The 18,462-nt window shown below is 44.4% G+C and overlaps 1 long non-coding RNA gene across 1 annotated transcript in view; it reads right to left on the bottom strand.

Annotated features, from left to right (window-relative positions):
* LOC134944799 (uncharacterized) overlaps positions 1 to 18,462 on the bottom strand; it is a 283,767-nt gene that overhangs the window by 206,440 nt on the left and 58,865 nt on the right. The window contains exon 2 of the long non-coding RNA XR_010181955.1: positions 528 to 581. This is a non-coding gene — a long non-coding RNA (uncharacterized LOC134944799). The remainder of the gene's footprint in view (positions 1 to 527; positions 582 to 18,462) is intronic.

Below are 18,462 nucleotides of genomic sequence, written 5' to 3'. Positions count from 1 at the left end.
TTGAGCTGGAACAAAATCTAAGTCTTGCAGACTGTTCAATGATCAGCTCTGGAGCACCAAGAGGGGGTGGTCCAGGTGGAAGGCGAGGTATCCACAAGCCCCAGACCACCTTCTTCACTGGGGGATGTGGGCGGGATCCACAAAGCTTGTTTGACCTCCTAACAGACACCCAGACATCCTGGGGGTGTAGACAAGTATGCCTTAACTAAAAGTCCCTGCCTGCTCTGCAACAATAGGCCTATGGGCAGCAACTTGGTATGTAGCAAGGAAAACCTTCACTTTAAACTTCTCAGCTGCAATGAGCACCACTTTGTTCCACCAAACCATATGCTTTTGTACAAATACAGTATACAGTAGGTGTAGCCGTGCAAGAGCGGGCGCACAATAAGCCTAACTTCACCAAAACAAGCCAAACATTGTTGTAGATAAGATATAATTTCCATAGCTATATTACTAGCAGCGGTAACATGTCTTATGCCATAGATCAGAGCCATGTAAATATACATAGAATTGAGCTCAGAACTTACCGAATCGGATCTGGCCATGAGCAAATTACATTGTGAGTCAAAAATAATGAACATCTGAAAACAGAGGATTAGATGCAAAAGGTAATTAATGGTCTGTACTTGCATTGACGTATATTATATATTGCTCAAGCTTTAAAGACTAAAAAGAAACTATATGGCGGGAATTCTAGCATCTGGCATGCACAAACTGTTCACATCTGCTGTAAACTACCCTACACAGTGATTGTTTTCAAAGTATTTAGCACTAAACACAGGTTAACCCTTTGAGAATAGACTGACATTCACCATACAAATAGACCGGTCCATTTTACCAGTTCCCCACAACTATTAAATATCATGCTTTCACTAAGGGCTGTCACACACACGCCGGCTCCCGCTGCCCGGCAAAATCCCGGCTGCCGGGTTGCAGCCGGAAATATCCACTGGAAGGTCCGGCTGCCGTGCCGGGACCGTACCGTCTTTGTAGGCAGTGAACCGTGTGTGTGAAGGGGAGCTTTCACACACGTTTTTTTTTTAGCCGCCGACGCTGCTGCTGCGCATGCGCACAGTATTACACATGGCTCAAAGCCGTTGTGTGAAAGATACTGCCGGATACTGCCGGATGGCAAAAAGCCGGACAAAGTTTGTCCTGCTTTTTGCCATCAGAGGAAAACCGGAGCGTGTGTCAGGGCTGTAAGGTTCCATGCCACAAAAAGCATGCACACATGTACGGGAATGGGCACTATTGCTTTCCGCTTGCTTCTGTGGCCAATAATGTCCTTTGTGTTGTGCTCACCGCAAGCTCTGTACACTGTAAAGGGCAATAGAATTTGCTGCTGACACATAAATAGATGTTCATTGTTAAACAAAATAACCCTCTTTCTCCTTCTTTTGCCTTAACATGGGCTATTGATAGCTGCGATTCTGCGTTTGTGTAACTGTCAGCTATAATAGGCACCCGCCACTGATATACTGAATTTGAGACAATGATTTTCAGAAGGACGGCTGAGAAATAGGACTACTAGTGCCATGCGTAAAGGGTACTTACTTGGTTTAAAGTAAAAATAAAGACACCTACAGTACATGGGATTCCTGCTTCCTGACACATATTTGTAATTGGTACTCTGGTTGTTGACACTTTGCTATACAATACCGTTCTTTTCCAGGGATTTCACTGGACAATTGGCACAGACCACCTATTATTATTATTACTACCCTTTATTTATATAGTGCCCCAAGGAATCCACAGCGCCCAGTTACAGAGTACACAGAGAAAACAGCGACTTACAGTTCAAGACAATATAGGACAAGTACAGCGTATAAAAATTATAATAAAACAAAAATAAAATTATACAATCAAAATATTTTAGACCAGCTTGTGCACCTCACCCCCCCCCCCCCCCCCCACACACACACACACACACACAAAAACAAAACATAAAAAACCCATCTTTCTTAGATTACCTTTTGGTGCATTACAGATACAAAAAATCAAAACAACAAAACAAAAATAAACTTTTAACGGAAATTAACTTCAAAATATACTTTTCTGAACAGGATGTATGATTGATGTCACAATGCTTAATTTGGGCAAAAGGCTGTATTAATTTTATCTACACAATTACTTTTCATTCAAACTGGAATCATTATGGGCCAGTGGAATGAGTTTGGGATTAAGAATTTCCAGAACGGTGGTACTAAGAACCTATGGCTCTCCTACTTACAGTGTAGCTCTTGAAAGCCATGTGAACTGATGGCCATGAGAGGTACATTGTTTATTTATGGGTGGTAGCACATGTTATATATCACACACATATTATACATACATACAGGTTACCACCTCATCCCTTTAATTCTGGACACATTAATTACACAGGTTCTGTGGCTGATTAAAACCAGATGAAATGGAGTCTTGAAGTCAGCCAGCCACAGAACCTGTGTAATTAATACGTGTCCAGAATTAAAGGGATGAGGTGGCAACCCTAACACACACACACACACACACACACACACACACACACACACACACACACACACACACACACACACACACCTATTTAATCAAACAAGGATGGAATGGTGAAAAACACATCACCAAGTATAAAAAAATAAGAATTTACTTACCGATAATTCTATTTCTCATAGTCCGTAGTGGATGCTGGGGACTCCGAAAGGAGCATGGGGAATAGCGGCTCCGCAGGAGACTGGGCACAAAAGTAAAAGCTTTAGAACTACCTGGTGTGCACTGGCTCCTCCCCCTATGACCCTCCTCCAAGCCTCAGTTAGGATACTGTGCCCGGACGAGCGTACACAATAAGGAAGGATTTTGAATCCCGGGTAAGACTCATACCAGCCACACCAATCACACCGTACAACTTGTGATTTGAACCCAGTTAACAGCATGATAACAGAGGAGCCTCTGAAAAGATGGCTCACAACAATAATAACCCGATTTTTGTAACAATAACTATGTACAAGTATTGCAGACAATCCGCACTTGGGATGGGCGCCCAGCATCCACTACGGACTATGAGAAATAGAATTATCGGTAAGTAAATTCTTATTTTCTCTAACGTCCTAGTGGATGCTGGGGACTCCGAAAGGACCATGGGGATTATACCAAAGCTCCCAAACGGGCGGGAGAGTGCGGATGACTCTGCAGCACCGAATGAGAGAACTCCAGGTCCTCCTCAGCCAGGGTATCAAATTTGTAGAATTTAGCAAACGTGTTTGCCCCTGACCAAGTAGCTGCTCGGCAAAGTTGTAAAGCCGAGACCCCTCGGGCAGCCGCCCAAGATGAGCCCACTTTCCTTGTGGAATGGGCTTTTACAGATTTTGGCTGTGGCAGGCCTGCCACAGAATGTATGGAAACTAGGAAAAATCTTGGTGATGTGTACAGCGCTATTTCTTGAATGATTTTAAATATGTTCAGTTCTTCTTTAGAAGAAAAGGAAATATCAGTCCGAAAAATACAACATGTCCATCCAGATTTAAAAACCAAAAAAGAAAGTTTATTATTTAAAATGTCACTAAAACATCCTTGATTCAAACGTCACAACTAATCAGATGATTTTCACAGATCAGCGTTAGTCACCAGACAAAAAGAAAGGGGTTTATCTCACCGGACCTGATTAGTTGTGACGTTTGAATCAAGGATGTTTTAGTGACATTTTAAATAATAAACTTTCTTTTTTGGTTTTTAAATCTGGATGGACATGTTGTATTTTTCGGACTGATATTTCCTTTTCTTCTAAAGAAGAACTGAACATATTTAAAATCATTCAAGAAATAGCGCTGTACACATCACCAAGATTTTTCCTAGTTTCCATATATGTCACGCTGATTAGCCGATCAGCATTTGCTTGGTGATACAGCTGCTGTTGATTCCACAGCGCTTTTGAAAGGTTCCATCTTTTTGTTTGTTCCTGCCACAGAATGTGCAAGCTGAATTGTACTACAAATCCAACGAGCAATAGTCTGCTTAGAAGCAGGAGCACCCAGCTTGTTGGGTGCATACAGGATAAACAGCGAGTCAGATTTTCTGACTCCAGCCGTCCTGGAAACATATATTTTCAGGGCCCTGACTACGTCCAGTAACTTGGAATCCTCCAAGTCCCTAGTAGCCGCAGGCACCACAATAGGCTGGTTTAAGTGAAATGCTGAAACCACCTTAGGGAGAAATTGAGGACGAGTCCTCAATTCTGCCCTGTCCGTATGAAAAATTAGGTAAGGGCTTTTATAGGATAAAGCCGCCAATTCTGAAACACGCCTGGCTGAAGCCAGGGCTAACAGCATTACCACTTTCCATGTGAGATATTTTAAGTCCACAGTGGTGAGTGGTTCAAACCAATGTGATTTTAGGAACCCCAAAACTACATTGAGATCCCAAGGTGCCACTGGAGGCACAAAAGGAGGCTGTATATGCAGTACTCCCTTGACAAACGTCTGAACTTCAGGAACTGAAGCTAGTTCTTTTTGGAAGAATATTGACAGGGCCGAAATTTGAACCTTAATGGACCCTAATTTTAGGCCCATAGACAGTCCTGTTTGCAGGAAATGCAGGAAACGACCCAGTTGAAATTCCTCTGTAGGGGCCTTCCTGGCCTCACACCACGCAACATATTTACGCCAAATACGGTGATAATGTTGCACAGTTACATCCTTCCTGGCTTTGATCAGGGTAGGGATGACTTCATCCGGAATGCCTTTTTCCTTCAGGATCCGGCGTTCAACCGCCATGCCGTCAAACGCAGCCGCGGTAAGTCTTGGAACAGACATGGTCCCTGCTGGAGCAGGTCCTTTCTTAGAGGTAGAGGCCACGGGTCTTCCGTGAGCATCACTTGAAGTTCCGGGTACCAAGTCCTTCTTGGCCAATCCGGAGCTACGAGTATAGTCCTTACTCCTTTCCTTCTTATGATTCTCAGTACCTTGGGTATGAGAGGCAGAGGAGGGAACACATACACTGACTGGTACACCCACGGTGTTACCAGAGCGTCCACAGCTATTGCCTGAGGGTCCCTTGACCTGGCGCAATACCTGTCTAGTTTTTTGTTGAGGCGGGACGCCATCATGTCCACCTTTGGTTTTTCCCAACGGTTCACAATCATGTGGAAGACTTCTGGGTGAAGTCCCCACTCCCCCGGGTGGAGGTCGTGTCTGCTGAGGAAGTCTGCTTCCCAGTTGTCCACTCCCGGAATGAACACTGCTGACAGTGCTATCACATGATTTTCCGCCCAGCGAAGAATCCTTGCAACTTCCGTCATTGCCCTCCTGCTTCTTGTGCCGCCCTGTCTGTTTACGTGGGCGACTGCCGTGATGTTGTCCGACTGGATCAACACTGGCTGACCCTGAAGCAGAGGCCTTGCCTGACTTAGGGCATTGTAAATGGCCCTTAGTTCCAGGATATTTATGTGAAGTGACGTTTCCATGCTTGACCACAAGCCCTGGAAATTTCTTCCCTGTGTGACTGCTCCCCAGCCTCTCAGGCTGACATCCGTGGTCACCAGGACCCAGTCCTGAATGCCGAATCTGCGGCCCTCTAGAAGATGAGCACTCTGTAACCACCACAGGAGAGACACCCTTGTCCTTGGATACAGGGTTATCCGCTGATGCATTTGAAGATGCAATCCGGACCATTTGTCCAGCAGATCCCACTGAAAAGTTCTCGCGTGGAATCTGCCGAATGGAATCGCTTCGTAAGAAGCCACCATTTTTCCCAGGACCCTTGTGCATTGATGCACTGACACTTGGCCTGGTTTTAGGAGGTTCCTGACTAGGTCGGATAACTCCCTGGCTTTCTCCTCCGGGAGAAACACCTTTTTCTGTACTGTGTCCAGAATCATCCCTAGGAACAGCAGACGTGTCGTCGGAATCAGCTGCGATTTTGGAATATTTAGAATCCATCCGTGCTGTCGTAGTACTACTTGAGATAGTGCTACTCCGACCTCTAACTGTTCTCTGGACCTTGCCCTTATCAGGAGATCGTCCAAGTAAGGGATAATTAAGACGCCTTTTCTTCGAAGAAGAATCATCATTTCGGCCATTACCTTGGTAAAGACCCGGGGTGCCGTGGACAATCCAAACGGCAGCGTCTGAAACTGATAGTGACAGTTCTGTACCACAAACCTGAGGTACCCTTGGTGAGAAGGGCAAATTGGGACATGGAGGTAAGCATCCTTGATGTCCAGAGACACCATATAGTCCCCTTCTTCCAGGTTCGCTATCACTGCTCTGAGTGACTCCATCTTGAACTTGAACCTTTTTATGTAAGTGTTCAAGGATTTCAGATTTAAAATGGGTCTCACCGAGCCGTCCGGCTTCGGTACCACAAACAGCGTGGAATAATACCCCTTTCCCTGTTGTAGGAGGGGTACCTTGATTATCACCTGCTGGGAATACAGCTTGTGAATGGCTTCCAATATCGCCTCCCTGTCGGGGGGAGACGTTGGTAAAGCAGACTTCAGGAACCGGCGAGGGGGAGACATCTCGAATTCCAATTTGTACCCCTGAGATACTACCTGCAGGATCCAGGGGTCCACTTGCGAGTGAGCCCACTGCGCGCTGAAATTCTTGAGACGGGCCCCCACCGTGCCTGAGTCCGCTTGTAAGGCCTTAGCGTCATGCTGAGGACTTGGCAGAAGCGGGGGAGGGCTTCTGTTCGTGGGAAGAGGCTGTCTGCTGCAGTCTTTTTCCCCTTCCTCTGCCCCGGGGCAGATATGAGTGGCCTTTTGCCCGCTTGCCCTTATGGGGACGAAAGGACTGAGCCTGAAAAGACGGTATCTTTTTCTGCTGAGAGGTGACCTGGGGTAAAAAGGTGGATTTCCCAGCCGTTGCCGTGGCCACCAGGTCCGATAGACCGACCCCAAATAATTCCTCCCCTTTATACGGCAATACTTCCATATGCCGTTTGGAATCCGCATCACCTGACCACTGTCGCGTCCATAACCCTCTTCTGGCAGAAATGGACATCGCACTTACTCTTGATGCCAGAGTGCAAATATCCCTCTGTGCATCACGCATATATAGAAATGCATCCTTTAAATGCTCTATAGTCAATAATATATTGTCCCTGTCCAGGGTATCAATATTTTCAGTCAGGGAATCCGACCAAGCCACCCCAGCACTGCACATCCAGGCTGAGGCGATTGCTGGTCGCAGTATAATACCAGTATGTGTGTATATACTTTTTAGGATATTTTCCAGCTTCCTATCAGCTGGTTCCTTGAGGGCGGCCGTATCAGGGGACGGTAACGCCACTTGTTTTGATAAGCGTGTGAGCGCCTTATCTACCCTAGGGGGTGTTTCCCAACGTGCCCTAACCTCTGGCGGGAAAGGGTATAATGCCAATAATTTTTTAGAAATTAGCAGTTTTTTATCGGGGGAAACCCACGCTTCATCACACACCTCATTTAATTCATCTGATTCAGGAAAAACTACGGGTAGTTTTTTCACACCCCACATAATACCCTTTTTTGTGGTACTTGTAGTATCAGAAATGTTCAAAACCTCCTTCATTGCCGTGATCATGTAACGTGTGGCCCTACTGGAAAATACGTTTGTTTCCTCACCGTCGACACTGGAGTCAGTGTCCGTGTCAGTGTCTGTATCGACCTGAGGTAACGGGCGTTTTATAGCCCCTGACGGTGTTTGAGACGCCTGTACAGGTATTAACTGATTTGCCGGCTGTCTCATGTCGTCAACAGTCTTTTGTAAAGTGCTGACACTATCACGTAATTCTTTCCATAAGACCATCCAGTCAGGTGTCGACTCCCTAGGGGGTGACATCACTAACACAGGCAATTGCTCCGCCTCCACGCCATTTTCCTCCTCATACATGTCGACACAACGTACCGACACACAGCACACACACAGGGAATGCTCTGATAGAGGACAGGACCCCACTAGCCCTTTGGGGAGACAGAGGGAGAGTTTGCCAGCACACACCAGAGCGCTATATATATATATATATATATATATATATATATATATATATATGGATAACCTTATATAAGTGTTTTTCCCTGATATAGCTGCTGTATATATTTATCTGCCAAATTAGTGCCCCCCCCTCTCTTGTTTTACCCTGTTTCTGTAGTGCAGGACTGCAGGGGAGAGTCAGGGAGCCTTCCTCCAACGGAGCTGTGAGGAAAAAATGGCGCCAGTGTGCTGAGGAGATAGGCTCCGCCCCCTTCTCGGCGGCCTTTCTCACGCTTTTTTATGGAAAAATTGGCAGGGGTTAAATGCATCCATATAGCCCAGGAGCTATATGTGATGTATTTTTTGCCAAACAAAGGTTTTTTTATTGCGTCTCAGGGCGCCCCCCCCAGCGCCCTGCACCCTCAGTGACCGGAGTGTGAAGTGTGCTGAGAGCAATGGCGCACAGCTGCGGTGCTGTGCGCTACCTTATTGAAGACAGGACGTCTTCTGCCGCCGATTTTCCGGACCTCTTCAGTCTTCTGGCTCTGTAAGGGGGCCGGCGGCGCGGCTCTGGGACCCATCCATGGCTGGGCCTGTGATCGTCCCTCTGGAGCTAATGTCCAGTAGCCTAAGAAGCCCAATCCACTCTGCACGCAGGTGAGTTCGCTTCTTCTCCCCTTAGTCCCTCGGTGCAGTGAGCCTGTTGCCAGCAGGTCTCACTGAAAATAAAAAACCTACTTTAAACTTTTACACTAAGCAGCTCAGGAGAGCCCCTTAGTATGCACCCTTCTCGTTCGGGCACAAAAATCTAACTGAGGCTTGGAGGAGGGTCATAGGGGGAGGAGCCAGTGCACACCAGGTAGTTCTAAAGCTTTTACTTTTGTGCCCAGTCTCCTGCGGAGCCGCTATTCCCCATGGTCCTTTCGGAGTCCCCAGCATCCACTAGGACGTTAGAGAAAAGCTAATCAATACAAAAAAGCAAACAAGAAAATCGACACAATTCTTCTTTAGCATTTAAAATAAAAAAAGCTTAATCAAAATCAGTCAGGAAAATCTGAAGAAAAATCATGAACAATAGCTACAAAAGAAGTAGCCGTGAAAAAGAGTGATGTGTAATTTTCTTAAGAGATTTCAAAAACACAACAAAGAAATGAAAAAAGTCTGAGTAGGTAAACAGCGGACAGCACAAAGGTTCTTAAAATGTATCTAAAACTGCTTCCCCATATTCCATTTCTCTTCTCAGACTCCACTAGAGATTAATGTGTCATTGCGACCTTTACATTTCACTTCTTCAAAGCCTTTATCATTTGGCGCAGCATTTAGTCAAAATTAAATATTTAAAATCAGAGCCATCCTATGTTGCAAACACAGCTAAAATGAAAAGACCTCAGTTGCAGCAGTGACCAGACTTTAAATGCAGGTAGATCAATATGAAGAAAGGAAAAAAAAAAAACCTCTGGGTATGTGTGAGCGGAATGGTTTATAATAGCTTGCAAATCACTATGTGCTAGCTGTAACCAGCTGTTCTTAAATTATGAATATGCAACCAATTCTTGTAAAGAGCCAACTCCCAGTACTGTCTCCCTATACTGGTCCCGGGGGTTTTTGTTTGTTCTAGCGGTTATCTCTGTTAAAGATACGAATAGTCAAAAGCTTTGGAACAAACAGGAGCAGAGTATTGGCATTTCGTGTGCGAGGCCCATTATCACAGTGGGGATTGTCAATCACTGGAACATCTCAGGCAATGACAATGATCTAGAAAAAAAAAACCAAATCTCTGCAGTAGACTTACAGCCTCTCCTGCCAACCTAATGCTTTTCCGCTTTAGCCAATGAGATTCTGTCAGCCCTGACCTGCTGAAAGACTTGCATGGAGCTTCAAACGTTTAAAAACATCAATCATAAAAACAAAGACAGGACATTGAATTATACAGTATTAACCTCCAGGGTTTGCATACAAAGACCTTAGATTTATTTATGTCCCAGTGCGTTAAAAGCTTCAGTACACCGTTCTTTACACCAAACCGGCTGCCAATTTGATGAACCTCTCTGCCCTCAGCAGGAGTGCAGCGTCTTTGATTAATGAGTGCATGCTGGTGGAAAAGTGTAAGGACGCAAAACAAGGGGAGGGGGGCACAATTATTTCTTTACATACTCATTGGGCCAGTGCAATATTTTTACTTTTTTTTCCCCCTATTATTTTCGCCATTTAAATAAATGCAGCGCAGTTGGTTAACTCCTCATTACCTGCACATGCCTTCATTTAATCAATGAGGTCTCATTAAATGTGGTTTGCAGAATAGTCCATACAGCTGGGGCAAAGGCCAGATAAAAAAGGGGATTCCAAGTACCATACAAATATTGGGCTCTGCAAAGCCCCTGTGACTTCTATTTGAACAATGTGATCACAAAATGTGCTACACCCCAAATCTAGGAATAGGTAAGAGTTGTGGAATAGTGATATATATATATCTATAATATAACTATAATATAAACACACACACACACGTCTGTCCATGTTCACCACGCACTTACAAATCTCTCACTACAGTATATTACCTTCCACTGTACATATCAATTTTCACAAGGACACTTGTAGAATTCTCTTAAGGTAAAATTATGAAAAATTATAATTGTCTATTTATGTTTTCTGATTCATATAAAGACAGAGCAAACAAGGTTTCTACTCATTGCCTCTTGCAATTAGTATTTCATCTGATATAGGGGGTAATTCTGAGTTGATCGCAGCAGGAAATTTTTTAACAGTTGGGCAAAACCATGTGCACTGCAGGGGAGGCAGATGTAACATGTGCAGAGAGAGTTAGATTTGGGTGTGGTGAGTTAAATCTGCAAACTAAATTGCAGTATAAAAATAAAGCAGTCAGTATTTACCCTGCACAGAAACAAAATAACCCACCCAAATCTAACTCTCTCTGCAAATGTTATATCTGCCCCACTTGCAGTGCACATGGTTTTGCCCAACTGCTAAAAAATTTCCTGCTGCGATCAACTTGGAATTACCCCCATAGAGTGCTCTCTGGGCCAAGAGTTTTATTAATGAGGAAGAATACAGAAAGAAGAAGAAAAGAAAAAAAAGATATATACTTTGTAAAATCTGAATTATGCGCATTTACTGATTTCCAAATCACAGTGGGAGATTTATAATATTTATCAAATAATTGCATCTCTGTCAGGAATCAGAGAAATAGATCCATAACTATGTAGTAGTAGCTGACAGGTATATTAGTATTTACTAGGGCTTGATCATGCTCAAATATACCCTGGCGTGTGTGATATTTCATGTGCAGTTATTTGGACAAGTGTCTGCTAAACATGAAGATCACTAGGCCAACTTCTTTCCTCATTATGATTGTGGGATGATTTGCAATGCAGAGCAGGCATGCCCAACTTCGGTCGTCAAGGCACACAGTGCAGGTTTTAATCATATCCAGGCTTCAGCACAGATGGTTACATCAAAATAACTGAGGTACTAATTAAGTAATCTGTGCTCAAGCATGGATATCACTAAAACCTGGACTTTTAGCATGCCTTGAGGTTGAGGATCTAGGTTGGGAGCGCCTGATGTAGCGGATAGAGTAAAATTTCTGGCTACTTCAGGCATGTCCAAACTGCGGCCCTCCAGCTGTTGAGAAACTACACATCCCAGCATGCCCTGACACAGCTTTAGCATTCTCTGACAGCAAAACTGTGTCAGGGCATGCTAGGATGTGTAGTTTTACAACAGCTGGATGGCCGCAGTTTGGACATGCCTGGCCTACTTGGTTTGCACGGAGAACAAACTGTTCTGCAATGCAAGGGGAGTAAGTACATTTATTTTGTACTTTAGTATTGTTTTTTTTTTTGCATGCAGGGTAAATAGCGTCTGCTTTTGCATGAAGCCCACAAATGATACACTTGAGGGTTGCAAATTTTTACACTGCACAGATTTGAGTTTGTACACGCCCCTCTCAAATCTAATTCTCTCTGCATGGGTGGTCTTCAGTATGCCGAATGTCGGGATCCAGGCGCACATTATACCGGCGCCGGAATCCCGACACCCGGCATACCGACAGCTATTCTCCCTCGTGGGGGTCCACGACCCCCCTGGAGGGAGAATAAAATAGTGTGGCGCACATAGCGCGCCACCGTGCCCGCAGCGTGGCGCACGCAGCGAGCCCGCAAGGGGCTCCTTAGCGCTCGCCACGCTGTCGGTATGCCGGCGGTCGGGCTCCCGGCGCCGGTATGCTAGTCGCCGGGAGCCCGAGCGTCGGCATACCGTACTACACCCTCTCTGCACATGGTTACTTGCTCTTCTTCCATTATTCCCAACTCAGAATCAGCCTCTTAAACCATACCTCCCAACGTGACCCTCTCCAGGAGGGACAAATTGCTCTGCTCCTGGGCTTTCCTCTTAATGTATGATTGCTGGCACCTGGGTTGAACAGGTTAATGGATAAGAAAGGTGTTTCAGCACAGGTGATGTCAATCATAAATTAAGAGGGAAGTCCAGGAGCAGAGCATTCTGTCCCTCTTGGAGAGGGTCATGTTGGGAGGTATGTTAAACCCCTCCCTCATTATCATCACCATATTGTGGGATACTACTACACAGTACTGCGATTCACAAACCACCTTGTTTTTAAAATCATCCCTGGACCACAGTAAATTGAGATCCCTGGAGAGACTTAAATTGCAGAGATTCTTAAATCAGGTGTTTACCAAAAGGATGTAAGAGGCCCCTAAAAAACCTACAAGCTGTACCAGTGTATGCCATGTACAGTACTTACCATGACGCATCTAACACATTGCCAACACACTTCTATAACCACATGAATTTTGTATCTCAATGGACAAATCTATTTTCAACTATACTCATACCTGACAACTTTCCCCGGCAGGGAGACTCCCTGAAAAAGCAATCTACCGGACTAGATACGTGGAAGAAAAATAAATAAATAAATAAACATAGATATAAACATACAAATGGGATCATTTTCCTGCATTGGTTATAAAGCACAATGGGGTCTAGTCATGAAGCAGTGAAAAGTACGGAGAAGTGAGCCAGAGGAGAAGTTGCCCATGACAACCAATCAGCTGCTCTGTATAATTTTATAGTATGCAAATTAGAAATGTTACTTCAATGCTGATTGGTTGCCATGGGCAATTTCTCCACTGGTTCACTTCTCCTCTCTTATCACTGCTTCATACATTTACCCCAAGGTTTCCCATGGCCAATAAAGAGCGGTTCCGGTATAAATGGTCGACCATGTTATGGTCGACAGTCATTAGGTCGACCACTATTGGTCGACATGGACTAATGGTCGACACATGGAATTGTTGACACTTGAAAGGTCGACATATGAAAAGGTCGACATGCTTTTTTTGGGGGGGTCGTGTTCTGCGTAAAGTGACGGGGAACCCCAATGAGTGCACCGCGTACCCTCGCATGGCTTGCTTCGCCCCGCCATGCTTCGGGCATTACCGTTCCCAATCGTAGTCCACGTGGATCGTAAAGTATGGAAAGATTCGACAAAATACATTTGTTTTGAAAAACTCATGTCAACCTTTTCATGTGTCGACCATGTGTCCATGTCAACCATGTCAATGTTGACCAATAGTGGTCAACCTAATGACTGTCGACAATAACATGGTCGACCATCCAAACAAATACCATTAAGAGCATATCTATATATGTGCAAACTATAACTGCTTAGGGGCTTGTTTACATTCGGATGTACAGTAAGCCAATTTTAAGACAAGCCTCTGAATCAGTGTACGTCCACTTAAAAACCGCGCTCATTGTTGTGTTCAAAATCCCCTTAAAAAATTTTTTTCCCCAACATTAAGCAAGCATGACAATACTGTAGATTTGTCTGTGTAATATCAGGGCCGGAACTAGGTGTGTGCCGATGGTGCCTTCCAACTAGGTGTGTGCCGATGGTGCCTTGCCCACAGCACACATGCACTGAAGGTGCAACATCGGCAGCACCCCCCCCCCCCCTCACGGCTTAGTCAATCACAGTACTCCAGCGTATAACCCACTCTTTTTCTCTCTTTCTTTCTCGCTCTCTCTCTCCCCCCCCCCCCCCCCCGTAAAAGGGGGACTGTCTGCCATAATGTGTAAAAAAAAAAAAAAAGGGGTGGGGGTGGGGTTTACTGCATGCCATAATGTGTAAAAAAAATGGGGACTGCCTGCCATAATGTGTAAAATAGGGGACACTGCCTGCCTAATGTGTAAAAAAGGGAGAGTGAATGCCATATTGGGGGTCATTCAGAGTTGATCGTAGCTGTGCTAAATTTAGCACAGCTACGATCATTCACACCGACATGCAGGGGGACGCCCAGCACAGGGCTATCCCGCCCTGCATGTCAGTGCTGCCCCCCCCCGCAGAAGTGCAAAGGCATCGCACAGCGGCGCTGGCTTTGCACTTCAAGAGTAGCTCCCGACCAGCTAGGAAGAACGGAAGCTCTACCTGCCTAATGTGTAAAAGGGTGCTCTGTGGTTACGCCCCATCCCCATGAAGCCAGGCCCCTAGATTTTTGGGGCACCTGCGGCGTGCACTGGCTCTTCTTTGTATAATGGGGGGGGGGGGGGGGGGGCGATGCAGTTTATTGCACCCAGCGCTAAATTGTCTAGTTACGGCACTGTGTAAAATATTATAACTATACTGTAATATATTATAACTATACACATACAGGATTTCAGGAGAGGCCTTAAACACCTCCTAGAGGTTGCAGACAAAAACAAACTGCCAAATCAACCGCTGTCAGATCCAGCGTATCTGGCTCTATTAGTACTGCCTTGCATGGGAGACACAATACTGTAGAAATAAATAAAAAAATCACTGTGTACACTCAAAAATAACAGAATAGATATGTTAATAGACAAATAATAGTAGAACACAGTAAATAACATTTTGATATAAATTAAAGGGGGAAATGATGAAACGCAGTGATTAGTATCTAAATGCATTTGCCATGCTTTGAGGTAAGGCAGATCAGGAATATTAAGCCCAAATCAGCTGCTGCTTTGATGAGCAGGTTGGATGGAATGAGATGATAAAACTGCAGAAAAGTCCTGTATTTATGCCATTGTATGCACCTGTAAAAAGACACTGGATGGACAGATTTGTGTTCGTTCTATCTATCTATCTATCTATCTATCAGGGACGTGCAGTGAGGTAATTAGCTCGGAAGGCACTGACAGATTTACACACAATAAATGAGCCTAAGGGTACATGTGGGCATCATACACAGGTGCAGCAGTATATATTGCTGGAAATTTGTTGAGTTTTGATCAGAGATGTGCGAAAAAGATAGCACTGCCTCACCTACCATAGACTTTTTACTTCAGAGAGGACTATAAAAATGATTAGAATAATACATAGAAGATATTTCTAATATATTCTTTGCATTTTTCATATATTTTATATAGTCAAACCTCTGGTTTACACGTTCGTATGACAGGAAAGGCTGATTACTCTATCACTGATGAATCTATCTACAGTGCATCCGGAAAGTATTCACAGTGCTTCGAGTTTTCCACATTTTGTTATGTTACAGCCTTATTCCAAAATTTAATAAATTAATTTTTTCCCTCAAAATTCTACACACAATACCCCATAATGACAACGTGAAAAAAGGTTTTTTATAGATTTTTGCTAATTTATTAAAAATAAAAAACTAAGAAATCACATGCACATAAGTATTCACAGCCTTTGCTCAATATTTTGTTGATGCACCTTTGGCAGCAATTACAGCCTCAAGTCTTTATGAATATGATGCCACAAGCTTGGCACACCTATCTTTGGGCAGTTTCGCCCATTCCTCTTTGCAGCACCTCTCAAGCTCCATCAGGTTGGATGCGAAGTGTCGGTGCACAGCCATTTTCAGATCTCTCCAGAGATGTTCAATCGGATTCAAGTCTTGGCTCTGGCTGGGCCACTCAAGAACATTCACAGAGTTATCCTGAAGCCACTCCTTTGATATCTCGGCTGTGTGCTTAGGGCCGTTGTCCTGCTGAGAGGAACCTTCACCCCAGTGTGAGGTCAAGAGCGCTCTGGAGTAGGTTTTCATCCAGGATGTCCCTGTACATTGCTGCATTCATCTTTCCCTCTATCCTGATTAGTCTCCCAGTTCCTGCCGCTGAAAATCATCCCCACAGCATGATGCTGCCACCACCATGCTTCACTGTAGGGATGGTATTCGCCTGGTGATGAGCGGTGCCTGGATTCCTCCAAACATGACGCCTGGCATTCACACCAAAGAGTTCAATCTTTGACTCATCAGACCAGGGAATTTGGTTTCTCATGGTCTGAGAGTCCTTCAGGTGCATTTTGGCAAACTCCAGGCGGGTTGCCATGTGCTTTTTACTAAGGAGTGGCTTCTGTCTGGCTACACTACCATACAGGACTGATTGGTGGATTGCTGCAGAGATGGTTGTCCTTCTGGAAGGTTCTCCTCTCTCCACAGAGGAATGCTGTAGATCTGACAGAGTGGCCATCAGGTTTTTGGTCACCTCCCTGACTAGGGCTCTTCTCACCCGATCGCTCAGTTCAGATGGCCGGCAAGCTCTATGAAGAGTCCTTGTGGTTCCGAACTTCTTCCATTTACGGATGATGTAGGCCACTGGGACATTCAAAGTAGCAGATAAATGAATTTATTCCATTTTGGAACAAGGTTGCAACATACAAAATGTGGAAAAATTGAATCGCTGTGTATACTTTTAGGATGCACTGTACACATTTCTCTCTCTCTGTATCATATATATATATATATATATATATATATATATATATATATATATACACACACACACACACACACACACACACACACACACACACAATTCTATATACGCACACACGCATCGATAGATAGAAGAACTAAAACAGTTTGTGAAACATGGATCTGCCTTGAGAGCATGATAGGAATCCTTCAGTTCCATTCTTCTCTCCTGACCTTGTATAATGTAATTCTGGCTGCAAGATTACAGTATTTAGACTGGGAATGAAAATGAAATTTCAGTATTAACCATAAAATTCTGCCTTACAGACTAAAGTATAAGTTATCTTCTAAAGTGAATATCAGCAATTTTATGGATCATTTATATAGCTGAATAGAAAGATCTTACTTTAAAGCTTTGCTTGTTCGCTAACCACAATATTTAGGAACAAGTGATATTCCAAATACCTAAGGGAATCCTAATAGTGCTTATATGTCTGTAGGATCAGTACTTTCTTTATTTACCCTGCCCCCTTTCATACAAATTAAATGATTTCCTTATCATGTAAATAAAATTGCAATTTTAAATAGAGTACATTGATCTAGAACATAGGTGTCAAACTCGCGGCCCCGGCCGCCTACTTTAATTAAGGCGCCAGTTCCTGAGCCAATCAGAGCTGTCGGACCGGCAGCTCCGGCTGCTTTCATTGACTCACGAAACGGCACCTGATTCCGCTCACAGGGCCCTGCCGGAGGAGACAGGGAGACACTCGGCGTCTGACTGACACCAGCGGCCAGACACAGCGTGTTCGGAGGAGGTGGCACTGCTCTACCAGAGCGGCAGCGCTGAGTAAACAGCGTGAGCACACTGCTGGGGGTAAATATATATGGCCAATAACAAGTAATATAAATAGTATTATTATTAATTATTAAATAGCATTATTACTACATAGGGGAGAGAGGCCCGCATTTTATATATGAGGGGAATAACAGCTCCTGGCACACTCAGAAAGATAGTAGTTTCTGTGTGTGCCAGGTGCTGTTATTCACCCTAATATATAAAATGCAGTACTCTCTCCCCTATATAGTAATAATAGTACTTATTTATTTGATATAAAATGCACCGATGGGGCATATGTGTTATCTGGCACTGTGGGGGGATGTGTGTTATTTGGCACCGTGGGGGCAATTATGTGTATCAGGCACTGCCGGTGGTGATATACTGTATAAGGGGGAATAACAGCCCCTGGCACACACTGATATATGGGATTATTATTATTATAATATAGGGGAGAGGGGACCACACAGTTATATATGAAAGGGTGTAGCACAGCAGTCAGCTCACACTGATATGTGGTATTGTTATTATTATATAGAGGAGAGATACCCTCACTGTGTGCCCGTCTGACCTTGAAGAGCAGGAGGAGTCGTCTGCGATGCAGATTCTGCATTGAAAAGTAATTGTTAGCTGTCAAGGTGGAAGGTAAATTGGAGGGGGCTGGCATATGTGTTATCTAGTACCGAGGGGGCATATGTGTTATCTGGCACCGTGGGGGCATATGTGCTATCAGGCACGAGGGGGGATGTGTTTTATCTGGCACCGAGGGGGGACGTGTGTTATTTGGCACCATGGGGGCAATTATGTGTATCAGGCACTGCCGGTGGTGATATACTGTATAAGGGGGAATAACAGCCCCTGGCACACACTTATATATATTGTATTATTATTATTATGATTATTATATTATTGCATATAAGACTCTTTCTTTTTCTTGCGGCCCACACAAGACTTAGACCTTGATTATTCGGCCCAGTTGGGA

Source organism: Pseudophryne corroboree, chromosome 7 (assembly GCF_028390025.1).
Source record: "Pseudophryne corroboree isolate aPseCor3 chromosome 7, aPseCor3.hap2, whole genome shotgun sequence".
NCBI lineage: Eukaryota > Metazoa > Chordata > Amphibia > Anura > Myobatrachidae > Pseudophryne > Pseudophryne corroboree.
Note: the sequence above shows the minus strand (reverse complement) of the source record. Positions and strands in the feature narration are given on the sequence as shown.